Source organism: Ptychodera flava (genome assembly GCF_041260155.1).
Source record: "Ptychodera flava strain L36383 chromosome 3 unlocalized genomic scaffold, AS_Pfla_20210202 Scaffold_27__1_contigs__length_13241970_pilon, whole genome shotgun sequence".
Classification (NCBI taxonomy): domain Eukaryota; kingdom Metazoa; phylum Hemichordata; class Enteropneusta; family Ptychoderidae; genus Ptychodera; species Ptychodera flava.
Window position 1 is genome coordinate 4837919 of NW_027248281.1, and position 13826 is coordinate 4851744.

Here is a 13826-nt window from a genome sequence, read left to right on the forward strand (position 1 = left end):
GGGTTCATACCTGCTAAATCTAGTCACTGCCACCTGTACATGTACCTGCCATCACAGAATACGCTGAGTCACACCGAAGTCTGCTAGCTGTTCAGTACATTTACATCATGGTGGCCAAGTCAAGTATTATACATGTAAGCGGACTCTGTGAAGCATTTCATGGACTCCTGATCGGATAATAAATGCCAATTATATTACATCATCGTACACACCAATTGCAGTATGTCGCTCTTATTGGATGAGAACTTCTTTCGGTTGTGATAAAATGATAATGTACCAGAGTTATGCTCCTTAACTTGCATATAAAAATGACGCCGAGACAAAGAGCTTTGTAATATTCCTCTGGTGAGACTGCGGGAAAAAAAAACTGATCGGTTAGATGATTAAATACACAGCGAGATTTTGAGATAATTTAAAGATCAGTGTAAACTAGCTACGATGGTATTTAAGGCAAACAAGTCTCGACAGCCAATTAAAATTCTTCGAGGATTAATTTGGTATGTCAGATGTAACTCTGTCTTGTTCACTTTTCAGGGAAAATACCCTAGCATCGACTCATGCGTCATTAACCTACACGAGACAACGTCAACGGGTGTTGATAAGCTTAGACTTCGATCTATCTGTTGGCATTATATAACTCATATAAAAAGATTTGCGGAAAATAGTTTTGTTTACTGATCTTCAAAATAATAGTGAATACATGTCTAATGCTGCATTTGATTCGGACACAACGTGTATGAGTTGTATTGTCCACTAACTGCAATATGTAGCCACTCTAAAAATCTAAATGGGCGTCAAAAAGCATGTTTGAGTAGAGCCTGAACTCTTCCATTTAATGTTCTACTGTCTTGATAAGACAGATGATTGTTAGCGCTTGTTAATTATGTTAACTCCTCGGACAAGTCACACAGTGTGTCAGTTGTCTGTTTTAAACGTACCAGCAAATCCAAAGAGTCACAGAGCACGCCTATGTATAGCCTACAAGTCTGATTTTAAAATACACGACACAGCAAATGTTTGACAAATCCCATCAACAGAGAGGATCATTCCGTTTACACCAAATTTCCCTAATTTCCTCTCAGTCTGACGGGGTTCTTATCGATCGTTATTTCGTATCGATCCACTTCTTTTCTGCTTCTTTTCTGTTGTACCTACTTTGGGAATTAAAACTTTTTCGTAATTTTTCATTCGCTCAATACGTTTATCAAGCACCATTAGAGTCAGTAACACCCAAGCTAATCACCTCAGGTCTTACTCTACCCTTCTGAGAACACGTACAAGTCACGTGACACTTTGGTTGGAAGTCTGGTCTTCATTTCATGACAATTTACGAGAGAAAACTACTTTTATTTGTGGGCATTTGCAAGAAGGAATGGAGACAACCTTAAGAACCCCAAAAATCGTTAAATACAAACAAACTTGAACAAACAACCTTTGATGGATACAGCATGATGTATACGCAGAGAATCCATTATAACAGTTAGGCCTATACGGTGAGTCGAAGAAGACGGTCGTGACTATGATATTCCGAACAACAAAGATAATTGACGGAGGTTATGTACAGATAAGCATTGGCTTTTTAACGTATGGGTATGGTACCTGCAAAGGCCAATCTAAAAATCGTGGAGATACTGCAGTATATTGACTTCTATTCTACAAAACTCAGCACGTGACATATTATATGTGTTTTTTAGTTGTTTACCCACCCTTGACATATTCCCTTGTCTTAGCGACGTAGAAATGAAAAGTTTGTACACACGTTGATCTCCACGTACGCTCCATGGTGTCATTATTTAAGGCCAAAAGAGCATTTTCCATAATTAGGCCACTCTATTTATTGACTGATTTTATTCAGATAATGTTTTAATAAAGTCAGGAAATGATTGGATGATTGATTAACTTCAAATACATCTTCTAAATACAGTTTAAATAAGAATATAGAGTTCTATTTGTCTGAAGTCGGTCTCCAAAATATCAATGTTTTTAACTCAATTGGAACGATTTTGGGCTAATCGGATTTTCGTATTTTGCAAATTTCTCAAAAGTGTGAGGTGCCATGTAGCTGAATGATGCAATATCGCATATCACTCATAAAAACAAGTGTGTAATATAAAAAGAAAAGCAGATGAGATTACATTTGTGGATTGAATCGACATTACTTCACCATTCAATCATCCCAAATTAGTTCCAATCGTGTTTCATGAACATTTCGGCAACACATAATTTGCCTCCGTGACAATGATCCAGATGAAAAATAACTACAACACGATTGTGAAAAATAGATTAATGTGAACGTGAAAATGGACAAAAATTAAAAAAATGGGGATACAGATGTAAAGATATAATAAGACTGGATGGTAGCAAAATTGGTTGTGGAAAAAAAGAGAAATTAGAGGACACTAAGTTGGATGTAAGCAAAACAAAAAATACCCGGTGTAAGCCATGGAGCATATCAGAGTACAAGAAATGTACAAGAATTCTCCGTTCATCTGCTAAACGTCTTTTGAAGGAACCAAGCTACAATCTTGACTCTTACGGTGGACGATCATTTTCGCGCGCCGCGCCTAGACTGTGGAATACACTTCCTCTTGAAATTAGACAAAAGCCATCAGCCACCAGCTTCAGAAAGAACCTGAAAACTTACTTATTCACTAAAGCTTTTGCTTATTCTTCCATTTTGCTTCTACCTGGCAATATCGACATCATGTATTGGTATCTAAACTTCACACTGACATCTGTCCACGATTACGTTCTTAAAGTTTTTCACAAATACAACAGAGCTGTCTGGTTCTGTCACCAGTACGTTAAGATCCCGGAAGGATGACGGTACACATTGACCACAAAGTCCAAAGCGTTCAGCAGATTCACCATTTCTACAATCACCTTGGCAAACAAGAGTAGTAAAGTTTTCGGATCGATCACATTCCATCTTTCCAAGTTCAAGGAGCTTTGGACATCGACGGTGAAGAGATAACCTTTACATGTCTCTTCTGGTATTTTCTCGAGCATTAGCTGGTGGATTTAAAAAAGAAAGGATTTGCTGGTATTAATATTATTGATTTTTCAATAATGTGAGGATTTCTCTCAGAGAGTCAAAAATCACAAAATGATGTATAGCATTGATAAAAAGTACATGTATATAAATATAATATATATATATACATATATAAAATTATTATTTATTATTATTATTTTATTAATATATAAACGTACAAGGTTGGTCTATATAATTCGGATAGTTTTCAATCGGATTCGAACCCACAACTACGGCATCAGTCGCCTAGCTGAAAGGCCACAGACAGAACCAGTCGGCTAAATCTCCACTCCCAAAAAGAGTGGTTCAATAGCCGGCTAAGTGGTTACATTTTCTGACTGAGGCCGCTCAACACGTTGTAGAGTTCGTGAAGCACTCACGCACGCATGCTCACTATCATACATCGCACATATAAAGGTGGCGGCTTGGGTGTAATACAGAACGCCACTGGCAGAAAAGAAGACAGAATGACAAAGGACTTACATAAGAAGTTCAATGACCTCCGCCTGAAGTAACAGTCAATGTAAACAGAATACCGTAAACTTCCTTGACATCACTCTAGACATTATGCAGTGGCCAATACTACCCATACAGAAAACCTAACGACAACACGATATATGTGAATAAGAAATCCAACCACTCTCCCTCCATAATTAAACATATCACCGATACAGTTGGAAGCTCATCTCCTCCATATCCAGGGTGAGAGTCTGTTCAATAAGGCATGCAGTGATATTTACAGTAAGTCACTTGAGGCCAGTGGGTACGTTGACCAGTTTAAAATACACATGTGCTGACAAGCCGGCCAAGAAACGGACAGGCGCAACTTAGGGAGAGAACCCATTTGATTTCGGGGCGGATGGAGGAAGGTGGGTACGGGAGCAATTTTTTTTTTCTGTCAGAGTGACAGCAATTTTTTTTTCTACTGTCATCAATTTTTTTTTCGAATGAGTAGCAGTGCAAATTTTTTTGTCATCAAGTTTGTAATGCGTTGTATATAAGGGAGCCATCATTATTTACGGCCTGAAACTCCGAAATTTCGAGTGACCCCCCCTCGCCAACCCTGATGAATCTGAATAACCTCCCTCTCTAACTCTGAAATTTTGACTGATTCCCCCACTTAGAAAAGTTAAATACCAATACATGTGATAGTAAAATTTACAAAATACAGCAACAGTAAAGACCTTTCAAATCCTGATGTACCCTGCTAGACTATCATCAGTTATCTCATGATGGTTCAAAAAAGGTGAACCCTCAAAATGAAATTCAAAGTCACAATAAAATAAAGATATAAAAGCTCACGCAGTATCTAACCATATAGTATATTGTTTAATTTGGATGGGTATTATGACAGGGTTTTCACTAGGATATCTGACCGGGCAGAATTTGAAAGTACAGGGGGAGAACACGCGAGAGGCTTAGGGGGAAAGTGTCACAGGGGCTTTCCCCTATCTTGCATGGAAATTTTTAAGATATTGATGTGTGCAATGGTGCAGTCTGGTGCAATCTGAGAGGTGTTTTTTTATTTTTTTACTAAGTGAAACTGTTAGAATACCCAAGGGGAGAGCACGAGAGGGGAACCCCCTCTCGTATTGAAATTTTGAGAAATTGATGTGTTTAATGGTGCAATCTGAGAGGAGTTTCAGTTTATTTTGCACTCGGTAAAACTGTTTGAAAATGACATTGAACACTGATATTTTTTTACATTTTTTGCATGATCAGTGTTTGAGTCACAATGTTCAACAACCAAACAATGACAATACAATTTGTGAAAAACAGTTCTGTTTGCCAGAGATGAAGACAAATGAATATACAGGAACGGAAAATCTGTACCTTCTTGTGTCATTTCTCCAGCTGCCAGCTTCTAATGAAAAGCCTGAATATGGTATGTTTAACTGTCAAAATGGTCATTGAACTGAGGTACATTAAAACATGTTTCTGTGATAATACAGGATGAATTCACGACAGTTCAGTTTTGTTTAGATCCTGTGAAAATTTTGAGAAATTGAGATGATGTGCGCCACGGTGCGTGAAGTGCAATCCGAGAGATTACTTAATATTTTCAATTTAAATTTTGTCTTTTAACAGTAAAACTGTTAGAAGACCCAAGGGGGAGAACACGAGAGGGGGTCCTCCTCTCACATTGAAAATTTGAGAAATGGATGTGTGCAATGGTGCAATCTCAGATGTGTTTCAATTTATTTCGCACAAAAAAATTGAGTAACCCCACCACATTTTGAGTAAGCGCCCCCCTGAAGTTTTCAATTTTTTAGTGACCCCTAACCCCCTCACATTCCTCCGAATACATGGCGAGACACCGGTGAATCGATAGTGCTTTGACCCGGTGTGTGATCCGGTGTGTGGTGTCATATTATAATCAACATGACCAAGCATCGATGTAAGTTCTCAGGGAAGATGTTATCTTTTGTGGTCAGAGAAACAAGGCTCACACATTGTATTTCATTATATTTGTTGTTCCTCAATTTTTCATTGTCAACTTGTACATCTTTCTAACATATTTATATTGAGAGAATAATATATTGGTTTTAACACTAGTTTATTGACTCCTGTCTTGTGTTTTAAATTTTCACAATTTACAGAAGTCAAATAGTCCCCTTTAGATAGTGCCTATGCCATTGAGATATTGCAACAGAAATCCTGAAATATGATTTCTTGGTCAGAAAGAGGAAGAAAACATTGAGTGTACTGAGGTGTAAAGTAGACCTATGTAGTGCATGCTTATATCATAAGTGCTGGGGAAAAAACATAAGAATTGCTTGTGGTAAAAACATTTGCGCCGCCTATGGCGGCGCGCCGGCAAAGAATACATGAGAATAAGGTTCCCAAATTTTGCTAATTTCTGGTGCATTGTGACAATTTTTTTTCAAATCTGTCTGTTATGACAATTTTTTTTTTCTCAGGCCATGAAGGATCATTTTTTTTTCTTCTATCTCACCTGGTGACAATTTTTTTCTCTCAAATCCTCCATGACCCCCCCCCCCCAGAAATCACATTGTTCTTCCCTTACATGGTTCAACCTACCCTACAGTAAGAGTGTAAAACAAACGAAGCATTTCCCGAAAGATTGTAAATTACACAAAGTTCTCAATAGAAATACAGTCAAATTAAGCTACAGCTGCATGCAGAACATGGACAGTATTATAATATCACGCAACAAACGGTCACCCAGTGCGATGATAATAAACTCACTCACGAATGTAGATGCCGTATCAAGGCCAATTGCCTACTCTAGGAAGCTTGCCTGTCTACATATGTAAATGCATAATCTATAAAGCTATAGTGTTACAAGCGATGCCAAAGACGCGAAACATTAACATCGGCCTAACTGACAACACATTTCAACACATTATTCTGCAAATCATGTCCATCTTTACGAAAAGTGTGGTTAAACAGCACATACTTATCAAAGAATATATGGCATTAGGATCAAAGAACAAACCATTTAAGATATCATGGTCAATCCTATCTAATCAAGTAGTACTCATGTGTGTCTAAAAATGCAATCTAACAGAGAAACTACTCATAATCAATGTATTCTGAGGTGGTCTCCAAGTGCCGACACGAAAACAAGGTTTACTTGTTAAATTTCAATCCTACCACCCACAACAAATGGTTTGGCCAAGGTGTGCATCTTAATTTACATACTGCATAATACAAATACTGGTAGATAGTATTTATTTTCCTTACCACTTGCATATACACCTACAATGTTATTAACAAACATTACTGAGACAGAAACTGTACTTTTCACCTTGGTTTGGCCCAAGTTGGTACTTTATGTAAGCACCTGAAGCAAATTTCATACAATAAAATCTACCTATCTGACGATCGCATGTATGTGTGAAACTTGAGTAATTAATAGGTGCATATATATATACACATATATATATATATATATATATATATATATATATATATATATATATACATATATATATATACACACACACACACAACACACACATATATATATATATATATATATATATTATATATATATATATATATATATATATATATATATATAACCGGGATAATCCGGGAGGGCACATTGTATACATTTTGTGTATATATATATATATATATATATATATATATATATATATTATATATATACCGGTATATATATATATATATCAGTATATATCAGTGTATATTGTTACGTGCAGAGAAAACGAACAAAAGGGTGAACTCAGCAGTTAACGTTTAAACAAAATTTATTACGAAAATAAAACTAATTGCTAAGTCAGGGATAGAGTACAAGCTTTAAAGGTGTACAGACTACTTATCTCAGCTGGGACGGCAAAGCTCCAGTCTCAGAGTTGTAACAGTCAGTCGGATGAATGAACAGTCCTTCGGCTTGCAGGCTTGTAGTTGCACAAAGTCCACAGTATAAATCCAGCGTTGGCAGTGAAGGTCTTGAAAAGTCTTGAGAATGACTACTGCTGGAGTTTAGTAACACACAACAAGAGACACGATCCCAAAAGTCTGACTGGAAGCTGAGCACGTCCCTTTTATAAAGGCATATAAGAACAATCTAGAACTTTTATTGACATGCTAATTACTTGTTCTAAAATTATCTCTCTTACACAACTAATCAACTTCCAGAACATTCCAAACATGACTAATTGAATTCAAGGTTGTGAGGTCATCAAGGGCAGTGACCTTGAGAATGTTCTAGACTAATTGAACTCAGGTCATGATGAGTGTGGGGGAAATGACCTACATAACACACCCCCTCTTCAAAAAAAGAAAATTTTCAAAGAAAAATCTTTCTTTTTCAAATGTAATCTTGAAAAGAGATTTTTTTTTCTCTAAAGTAAAATTTCTTAAAATTTCTTGAAAGTGAACAACAATGAAGTCTAAATACGAGAGAGGCAGTCTGTAATTAAATTGTCTCTGCCTTTGATGTGTCTAATATCAAGATTAAACTCCCGTAACATTAAACTCCATCTTAACAATCTCTGATTTTTGCCTTTAAATTTCTGCAGAAAAAACAAGAGGGTTGTGATCAATATAAACCACTATTGGCTGATTTGAAGAAGTAACATAAACTTCAAAATGCTGTAAAGCTAATATCAAAGATAAACATTCTTTTTCAATTGTAGAGTAGTTTCTCTTGGATTTGTTAAATTTGCGTGAAAAATAGCAAACAGGATGATCTACACCATGACTATCCTCTTGCAATAAAACAGCACCAGCAGCTGTATCACTAGCATCTACAGCTAATTTGAATGGCAAAGTGAAATCTGGTGCAGACAACACTGGAGCACTTTGCAGTATGGCTTTAAGTGTATCAAATGCCTGTTGGCATTGCTCTGACCAAACAAACTTTACTTTCTTTTTAAGTAAGTTAGTCAAAGGCTCAGTAATTGTGGAGAAATTTGGACAGAATTTTCTGTAGTAACCAGCCATACCGAGAAAGCGCATCAGTTGTCGTTTGCAGTTTGGTATGGGAAAACTTGAAATGGCACTGATTTTGGCATCAACAGGTTTTACCTCACCCTGTCCTACAGTATGTCCGAGGTAAGTCACCTTCGCCCAGCCAAACTCAGATTTGGCAAGGTTGACAGTCAACATTGCTTTACTCAGTCTCTCAAAGAACTTCAGCATGAGCTTGATGTGTTCCTCCCAGGTATCACTATACAGGACGACGTCGTCAACATAAGCTGCACATCCATCTAGCCCGGATATGACACCATTGATCATCCGTTGGAACGTTGCCAGAGAGTTCTTCATTCCGAATGGCATCACCTTGTACTGGAACAATCCGTCTGGTGTAACAAAGGCGGATATTTCACGAGCACGATCCGTCAGAGGGACTTGCCAAAATCCCTTCAGTAGGTCAAATTTCGTCACATACTTGGCTTTTCCCACTCGGTCGATGCAGTCATCAATCCTCGGGATTGGGAAAGTGTCTGTCTTTGTTAAAGTGTTGACCTTCCTAAAGTCCGTGCACATACGATAACTGTGGTCTGATTTGGGACAAGTATGCACGGCGAACTCCAGTTACTTTTACTGGGTTCAATAAAGTCATTGTCCAGCAGGTATTTGACTTCTTCCTGGAGATATTTCGCTTTTGTTGGATTCAGTCTGTATGGATGTTGTTTTACAGGCTTACTGTCCCCAACATCAACGTCGTGATAGATGACGTTTGTCCTCGTTGGAACATCTTGAAACAGGTTGTTTATATTTATATCCCTATCCAAATATGGCTTAAGCATATTTATGTGACATAGCTGTTTTTGTTTTCGCCTGTCAGGTGTTATTATGATGTAATTTAAATCACTCAATTTCTTATCAATTAGGTATGGCCCAAAGTAACGAGCATGGAGTGGTTTGCCAGGAATTGGAAGTAGAACAAGAACCTTTTGACCTGGTTCAAACTTCCGTTTTGAGGTGCTTTTATCATATCTGGTTTCCATTGACTGCTGAGATGACTCAAGATTTTCTCTGGCTAATTCACATGCTTTAGAGAGTTTTGTACTAAAATCTGACACATATTGCAAAATATTCAGACAATCATCGTCGTCAGACAGGAATTTCTCTTTAACGAGCTTAAGTGGGCCACGGACTGTATGTCCAAATACAAGCTCAAATGGGCTAAAACCAAGAGACTCTTGAATCGACTCTCTAACAGCAAAGAGCACTGCTTCTCTGTGTCAAAACAGTAGGTCCTAATCATATTTTTCAAGGTTTGATAGAATCGCTCGAGAGCACCCTGACTTTCTGGGTGATAGGCGGATGACTTATACTGTTTAATGCCTAGCTGATCCATTATTTGTTGGAAAATTCCAGACATAAAGTTGGAGCCTTGATCGGACTGGACACATTTAGGGAGGCCAAATAAAGTGAAAAATTTGACTAAAGCTCTCACTATAGTCTTTGTCTTTATATTTCTCAGTGGTATGGCATCTGGGAACCGAGTTGATGTACACATTATTGTCAACATGTACTCATTTCCTGATCTTGTTTTTGGTATGGGCCCAACACAGTCTATTAGTATCCTACTAAATGGTTCTTGAAATGCAGGAATTGGCTGTAAAGGGGCCTTTGGAATTCTCTGATTTGGCTTTCCTACCATTTGACATGTGTGACAAGTTTTACAGAAATGTGCTACATCCTGCCTGAGATTAGGCCAATAAAAGTGACTGAGAATTTTATGATAAGTTTTCCTGACTCCTAAGTGACCAGCCCAGGGGGTTTCATGGGCCAGGCGCATATTTCAGTACGGTAGGGCTTTGGAACCACAATTTGATGTTTTATAGCCCAATCGTCATCAACCAAAACATCTGGAGGTCTCCATTTACGCATGAGAATACCAGATTTTGTATAATAGGAAACAGAGCTATCTGAAGTTTTACCTTCATCATCTACCCTGTCAAACAAAGACAAAATATCTGGGTCTTTGTGTTGTTCTGCAATGAGATTTGATCTAGAAAATGTCTGACTTTGGTCAGCAGAAGTTTTACTGGAAGTTTCAAATCCACGAGGGATAACGGAATGATCCGTGTCAAACACCTGACTGAGAAAGGTGTCATTTAAGTCAACATCTGTGACATTATTTTTGAGAGTATTTGGATTCTCAGAAGTTTCTTTTGACATGGCTCGAGTAATAGCACATGAAGGGAAAAGGGCCGGAATGTCTTCCTCTATCGGCTCTGGATTTTGATCTAAACTAGGATTATCAGTCACAAGTGGATTAGTAATGACCTTGTCCCCAGCAAGGTCGTTTCCAAGGAGAAGGTGAATCCCTTCAAAAGGCAAAAAAGGCCTAATACCTAAAGTCACAGGTCCAGAAACAAAGTCCGAAGACAAATAGACATTATGGAGAGGAACAGGAATGTAGTCATTACAATCTACCCCTTTAATAAGAACTTTAGAACCTGAAAATGACTTTTCAGAAAACGGCAGGGTATCTGCCAACAAAAGAGACTGGGAAGGCCCGGTATCTCTAAGAATTTTGACAGGGGTAGCGGAAGAAAAATCACTAGAAAGGGATATAAAACCATCATGAATAAATGGTTCGAAAATACCCATAATGCTATCTTGAGAAGAATTGACTTTGACCTCATTAATTGGGGATGAGAGGGGTTTATCCTCAGAAAATGTGTTGCACACATTATTAGACTCTAATTGAGTTGATGAAGAAATAAAGCCGGTGGGCTTAGATCCACTTTGACCACTTTGACCTTCACGTTTTCTTTTCAATTTGAAACAATCTGACATTAAATGGCCGTCTTTCTTACAATAATTACAAGAAAGTGTACCGAACTGTTTGTCAGGAGGAGATTGAGACTTGGGATCTGATGATGTGGGAGTGTTACTTGAACTCTGTGAACTGTTGTCATTTGATTTCCTACTGTCCTTTGAAAAATTCTTGGATGAAAAGGAGGAGTTAAATTTACCTGCATTGTTTCTGTATGAAAAGGGCTGGGACGGTTTGCTGAGAAATGAAGATTTATGGGTCAATGAATAATCATCGGCCAAACGTGCAGCAACCTCCAATGTATCTGCCTTTTGTTCATTGATAAACGTCTTGATGTCACTCCGGATGCACCTTTTAAATTCCTCAATCAAAACAAGCTGTCGTAATTTGTCATAATTCTGACTGACCTTTTCAGAAGAACACCAACGATCAAACAGTTGTTCTTTTGTTCGAGCAAATTCAACATAAGTTTGATCCTTCACCTTCTCACAATCCCTAAATTTCTGACGGTAAGCTTCAGGCACCAACTCATAGCCCTTGAGAATTAATTCCTTCACAGAATCATAATTTGAAGCCTGCTCTACTGACAACTGAATGTAAATTTCTCTGGCTTTACCCACCAAAGCACTCTGCAAAAGCATAGACCAGGACTCCTTAGGCCAATTCAGACTCTGAGCAATTTTCTCAAAATGAAGGAAATATTTATCAACATCCTTTTCTTGGAAAGGGGGAACTAACCTGAAATGCTTAGTGATGTCAAAACCGTCTGAAGGGAAGAATTTTCCTGACTTTCCAAGCTCTAAACGTTTTATTTCTACCTGTAGTCGCTGTTCTTCTAATCGCAATTCTTTTTCTTCTGTCTTTCTTCCATTTCTAATCTTTCCTGCCTTTCTTTTTCTTTCTGTCTTTCTTCCTTTGTAATTCTTTCTCTCTCATTTGTAATTCTAGTTTCTTGATCTCCAAATTTGTCTGCATTTCTAATTCTAATTTTCTGAGTTCAGAGGTAGACTCGGGCTCATAATCTTTTAAGGCAGACTCCTCGAAATGGCCTGATTTAACTAAATGTTTGCAATCTTGAACTGTATTTCTCGCTTGCGCATAGATCTTTTGACATCTACCTTAAGGAAATTGGCCAGTGTTATGAGGTCGTCTTTTCTGAGGGAATCAAATGTGTCCTGATCAAGGTCATCCATTTCCTCTGGTTTTAAATTCCGCCATGATTAAATTTCGCTGAGTTCACAGTATACAGTAGTTTTAAAGAAGCAGGCAAAATGTTGTCAAACGGCTCAAAATATTCGTCTCCCGGACGAGCCCCCAATTTGTTACGTGCAGAGAAAACGAACAAAAGGGTGAACTCAGCAGTTTACGTTTAAACAAAATTTATTACGAAAATAAAACTAATTGCTAAGTCAGGGATAGAGTACAAGCTTTAAAAGTGTACAGACTACTTATCTCAGCTGGGACGGCAAAGCTCCAGTCTCAGAGTTGTAACAGTCAGTCGGATGAATGAACAGTCATTTGGCTTGCAGGCTTGAAGTTGCACAAAGTCCACAGTATAAATCCAGCGTTGGCAGTGAAGGTCTTGAAAAGTCTTGAGAATGACTACTGCTGGAGTTTAGTAACACACAAGAGACACGATCCCAAAAGTCTGACTGGAAGCTGCGCCTGTCCCTTTATACACATTTGTTTACATAAGAGCATATAAGAACAATCTAGAACTTTTATTGACATGCTAATTACTGTTCTAAAATTATCTCTCTTACACAACTAATTAAATTTCCAGACATGACTAATTGAATTCAAGGTTGTGAGGTCATTAAGGGCAGTGACCTTGAGAATGTTCTAGACTAATTGAACTCAGGTCATGATGAGTGTAGGGGAAATGACCTACATAACAATATATATTTCCCTCAGAGGCAGAGGGGTAAAATGCTCCGATGTAGGATTGCAGAGAAATATTACAATAAAGATGAGAACACTTCAAGTATATTTGGTGTACCTTGTAACCTTCTCGAGCTTCACTCATCTGATAGTCAGGCAGGTAGGTTTTATTGTATGAAATTTCGTTAATTATGTAAAGGCTGCATGCATGCTTACATATATGAGCATATTATACATAATAACATACATACATACATACATACATACATACATACATACATACATACATACATACATACATACATACATACATACATACATACATACATACATACATACATACATACATACATACATACATGTATTACATACATACATACATACATACATACATACATACATACATACATACATACATACATACATACATACATACATACATACATACATACATACATACATACATACATACATACATACATACATACATACATACAGAAATACATACAGAAATACATACAGAAATACATACATACAGAAATACATACATACAGAAATACATACAGAAATACAAACAGAAATACATACAGAAATACAAACAGAAATACAGAAATAAAGACAGACGGACATACATATATCCGAAGGTAGATAGACAGAACAGGCAGGCAGACAGACAAACCG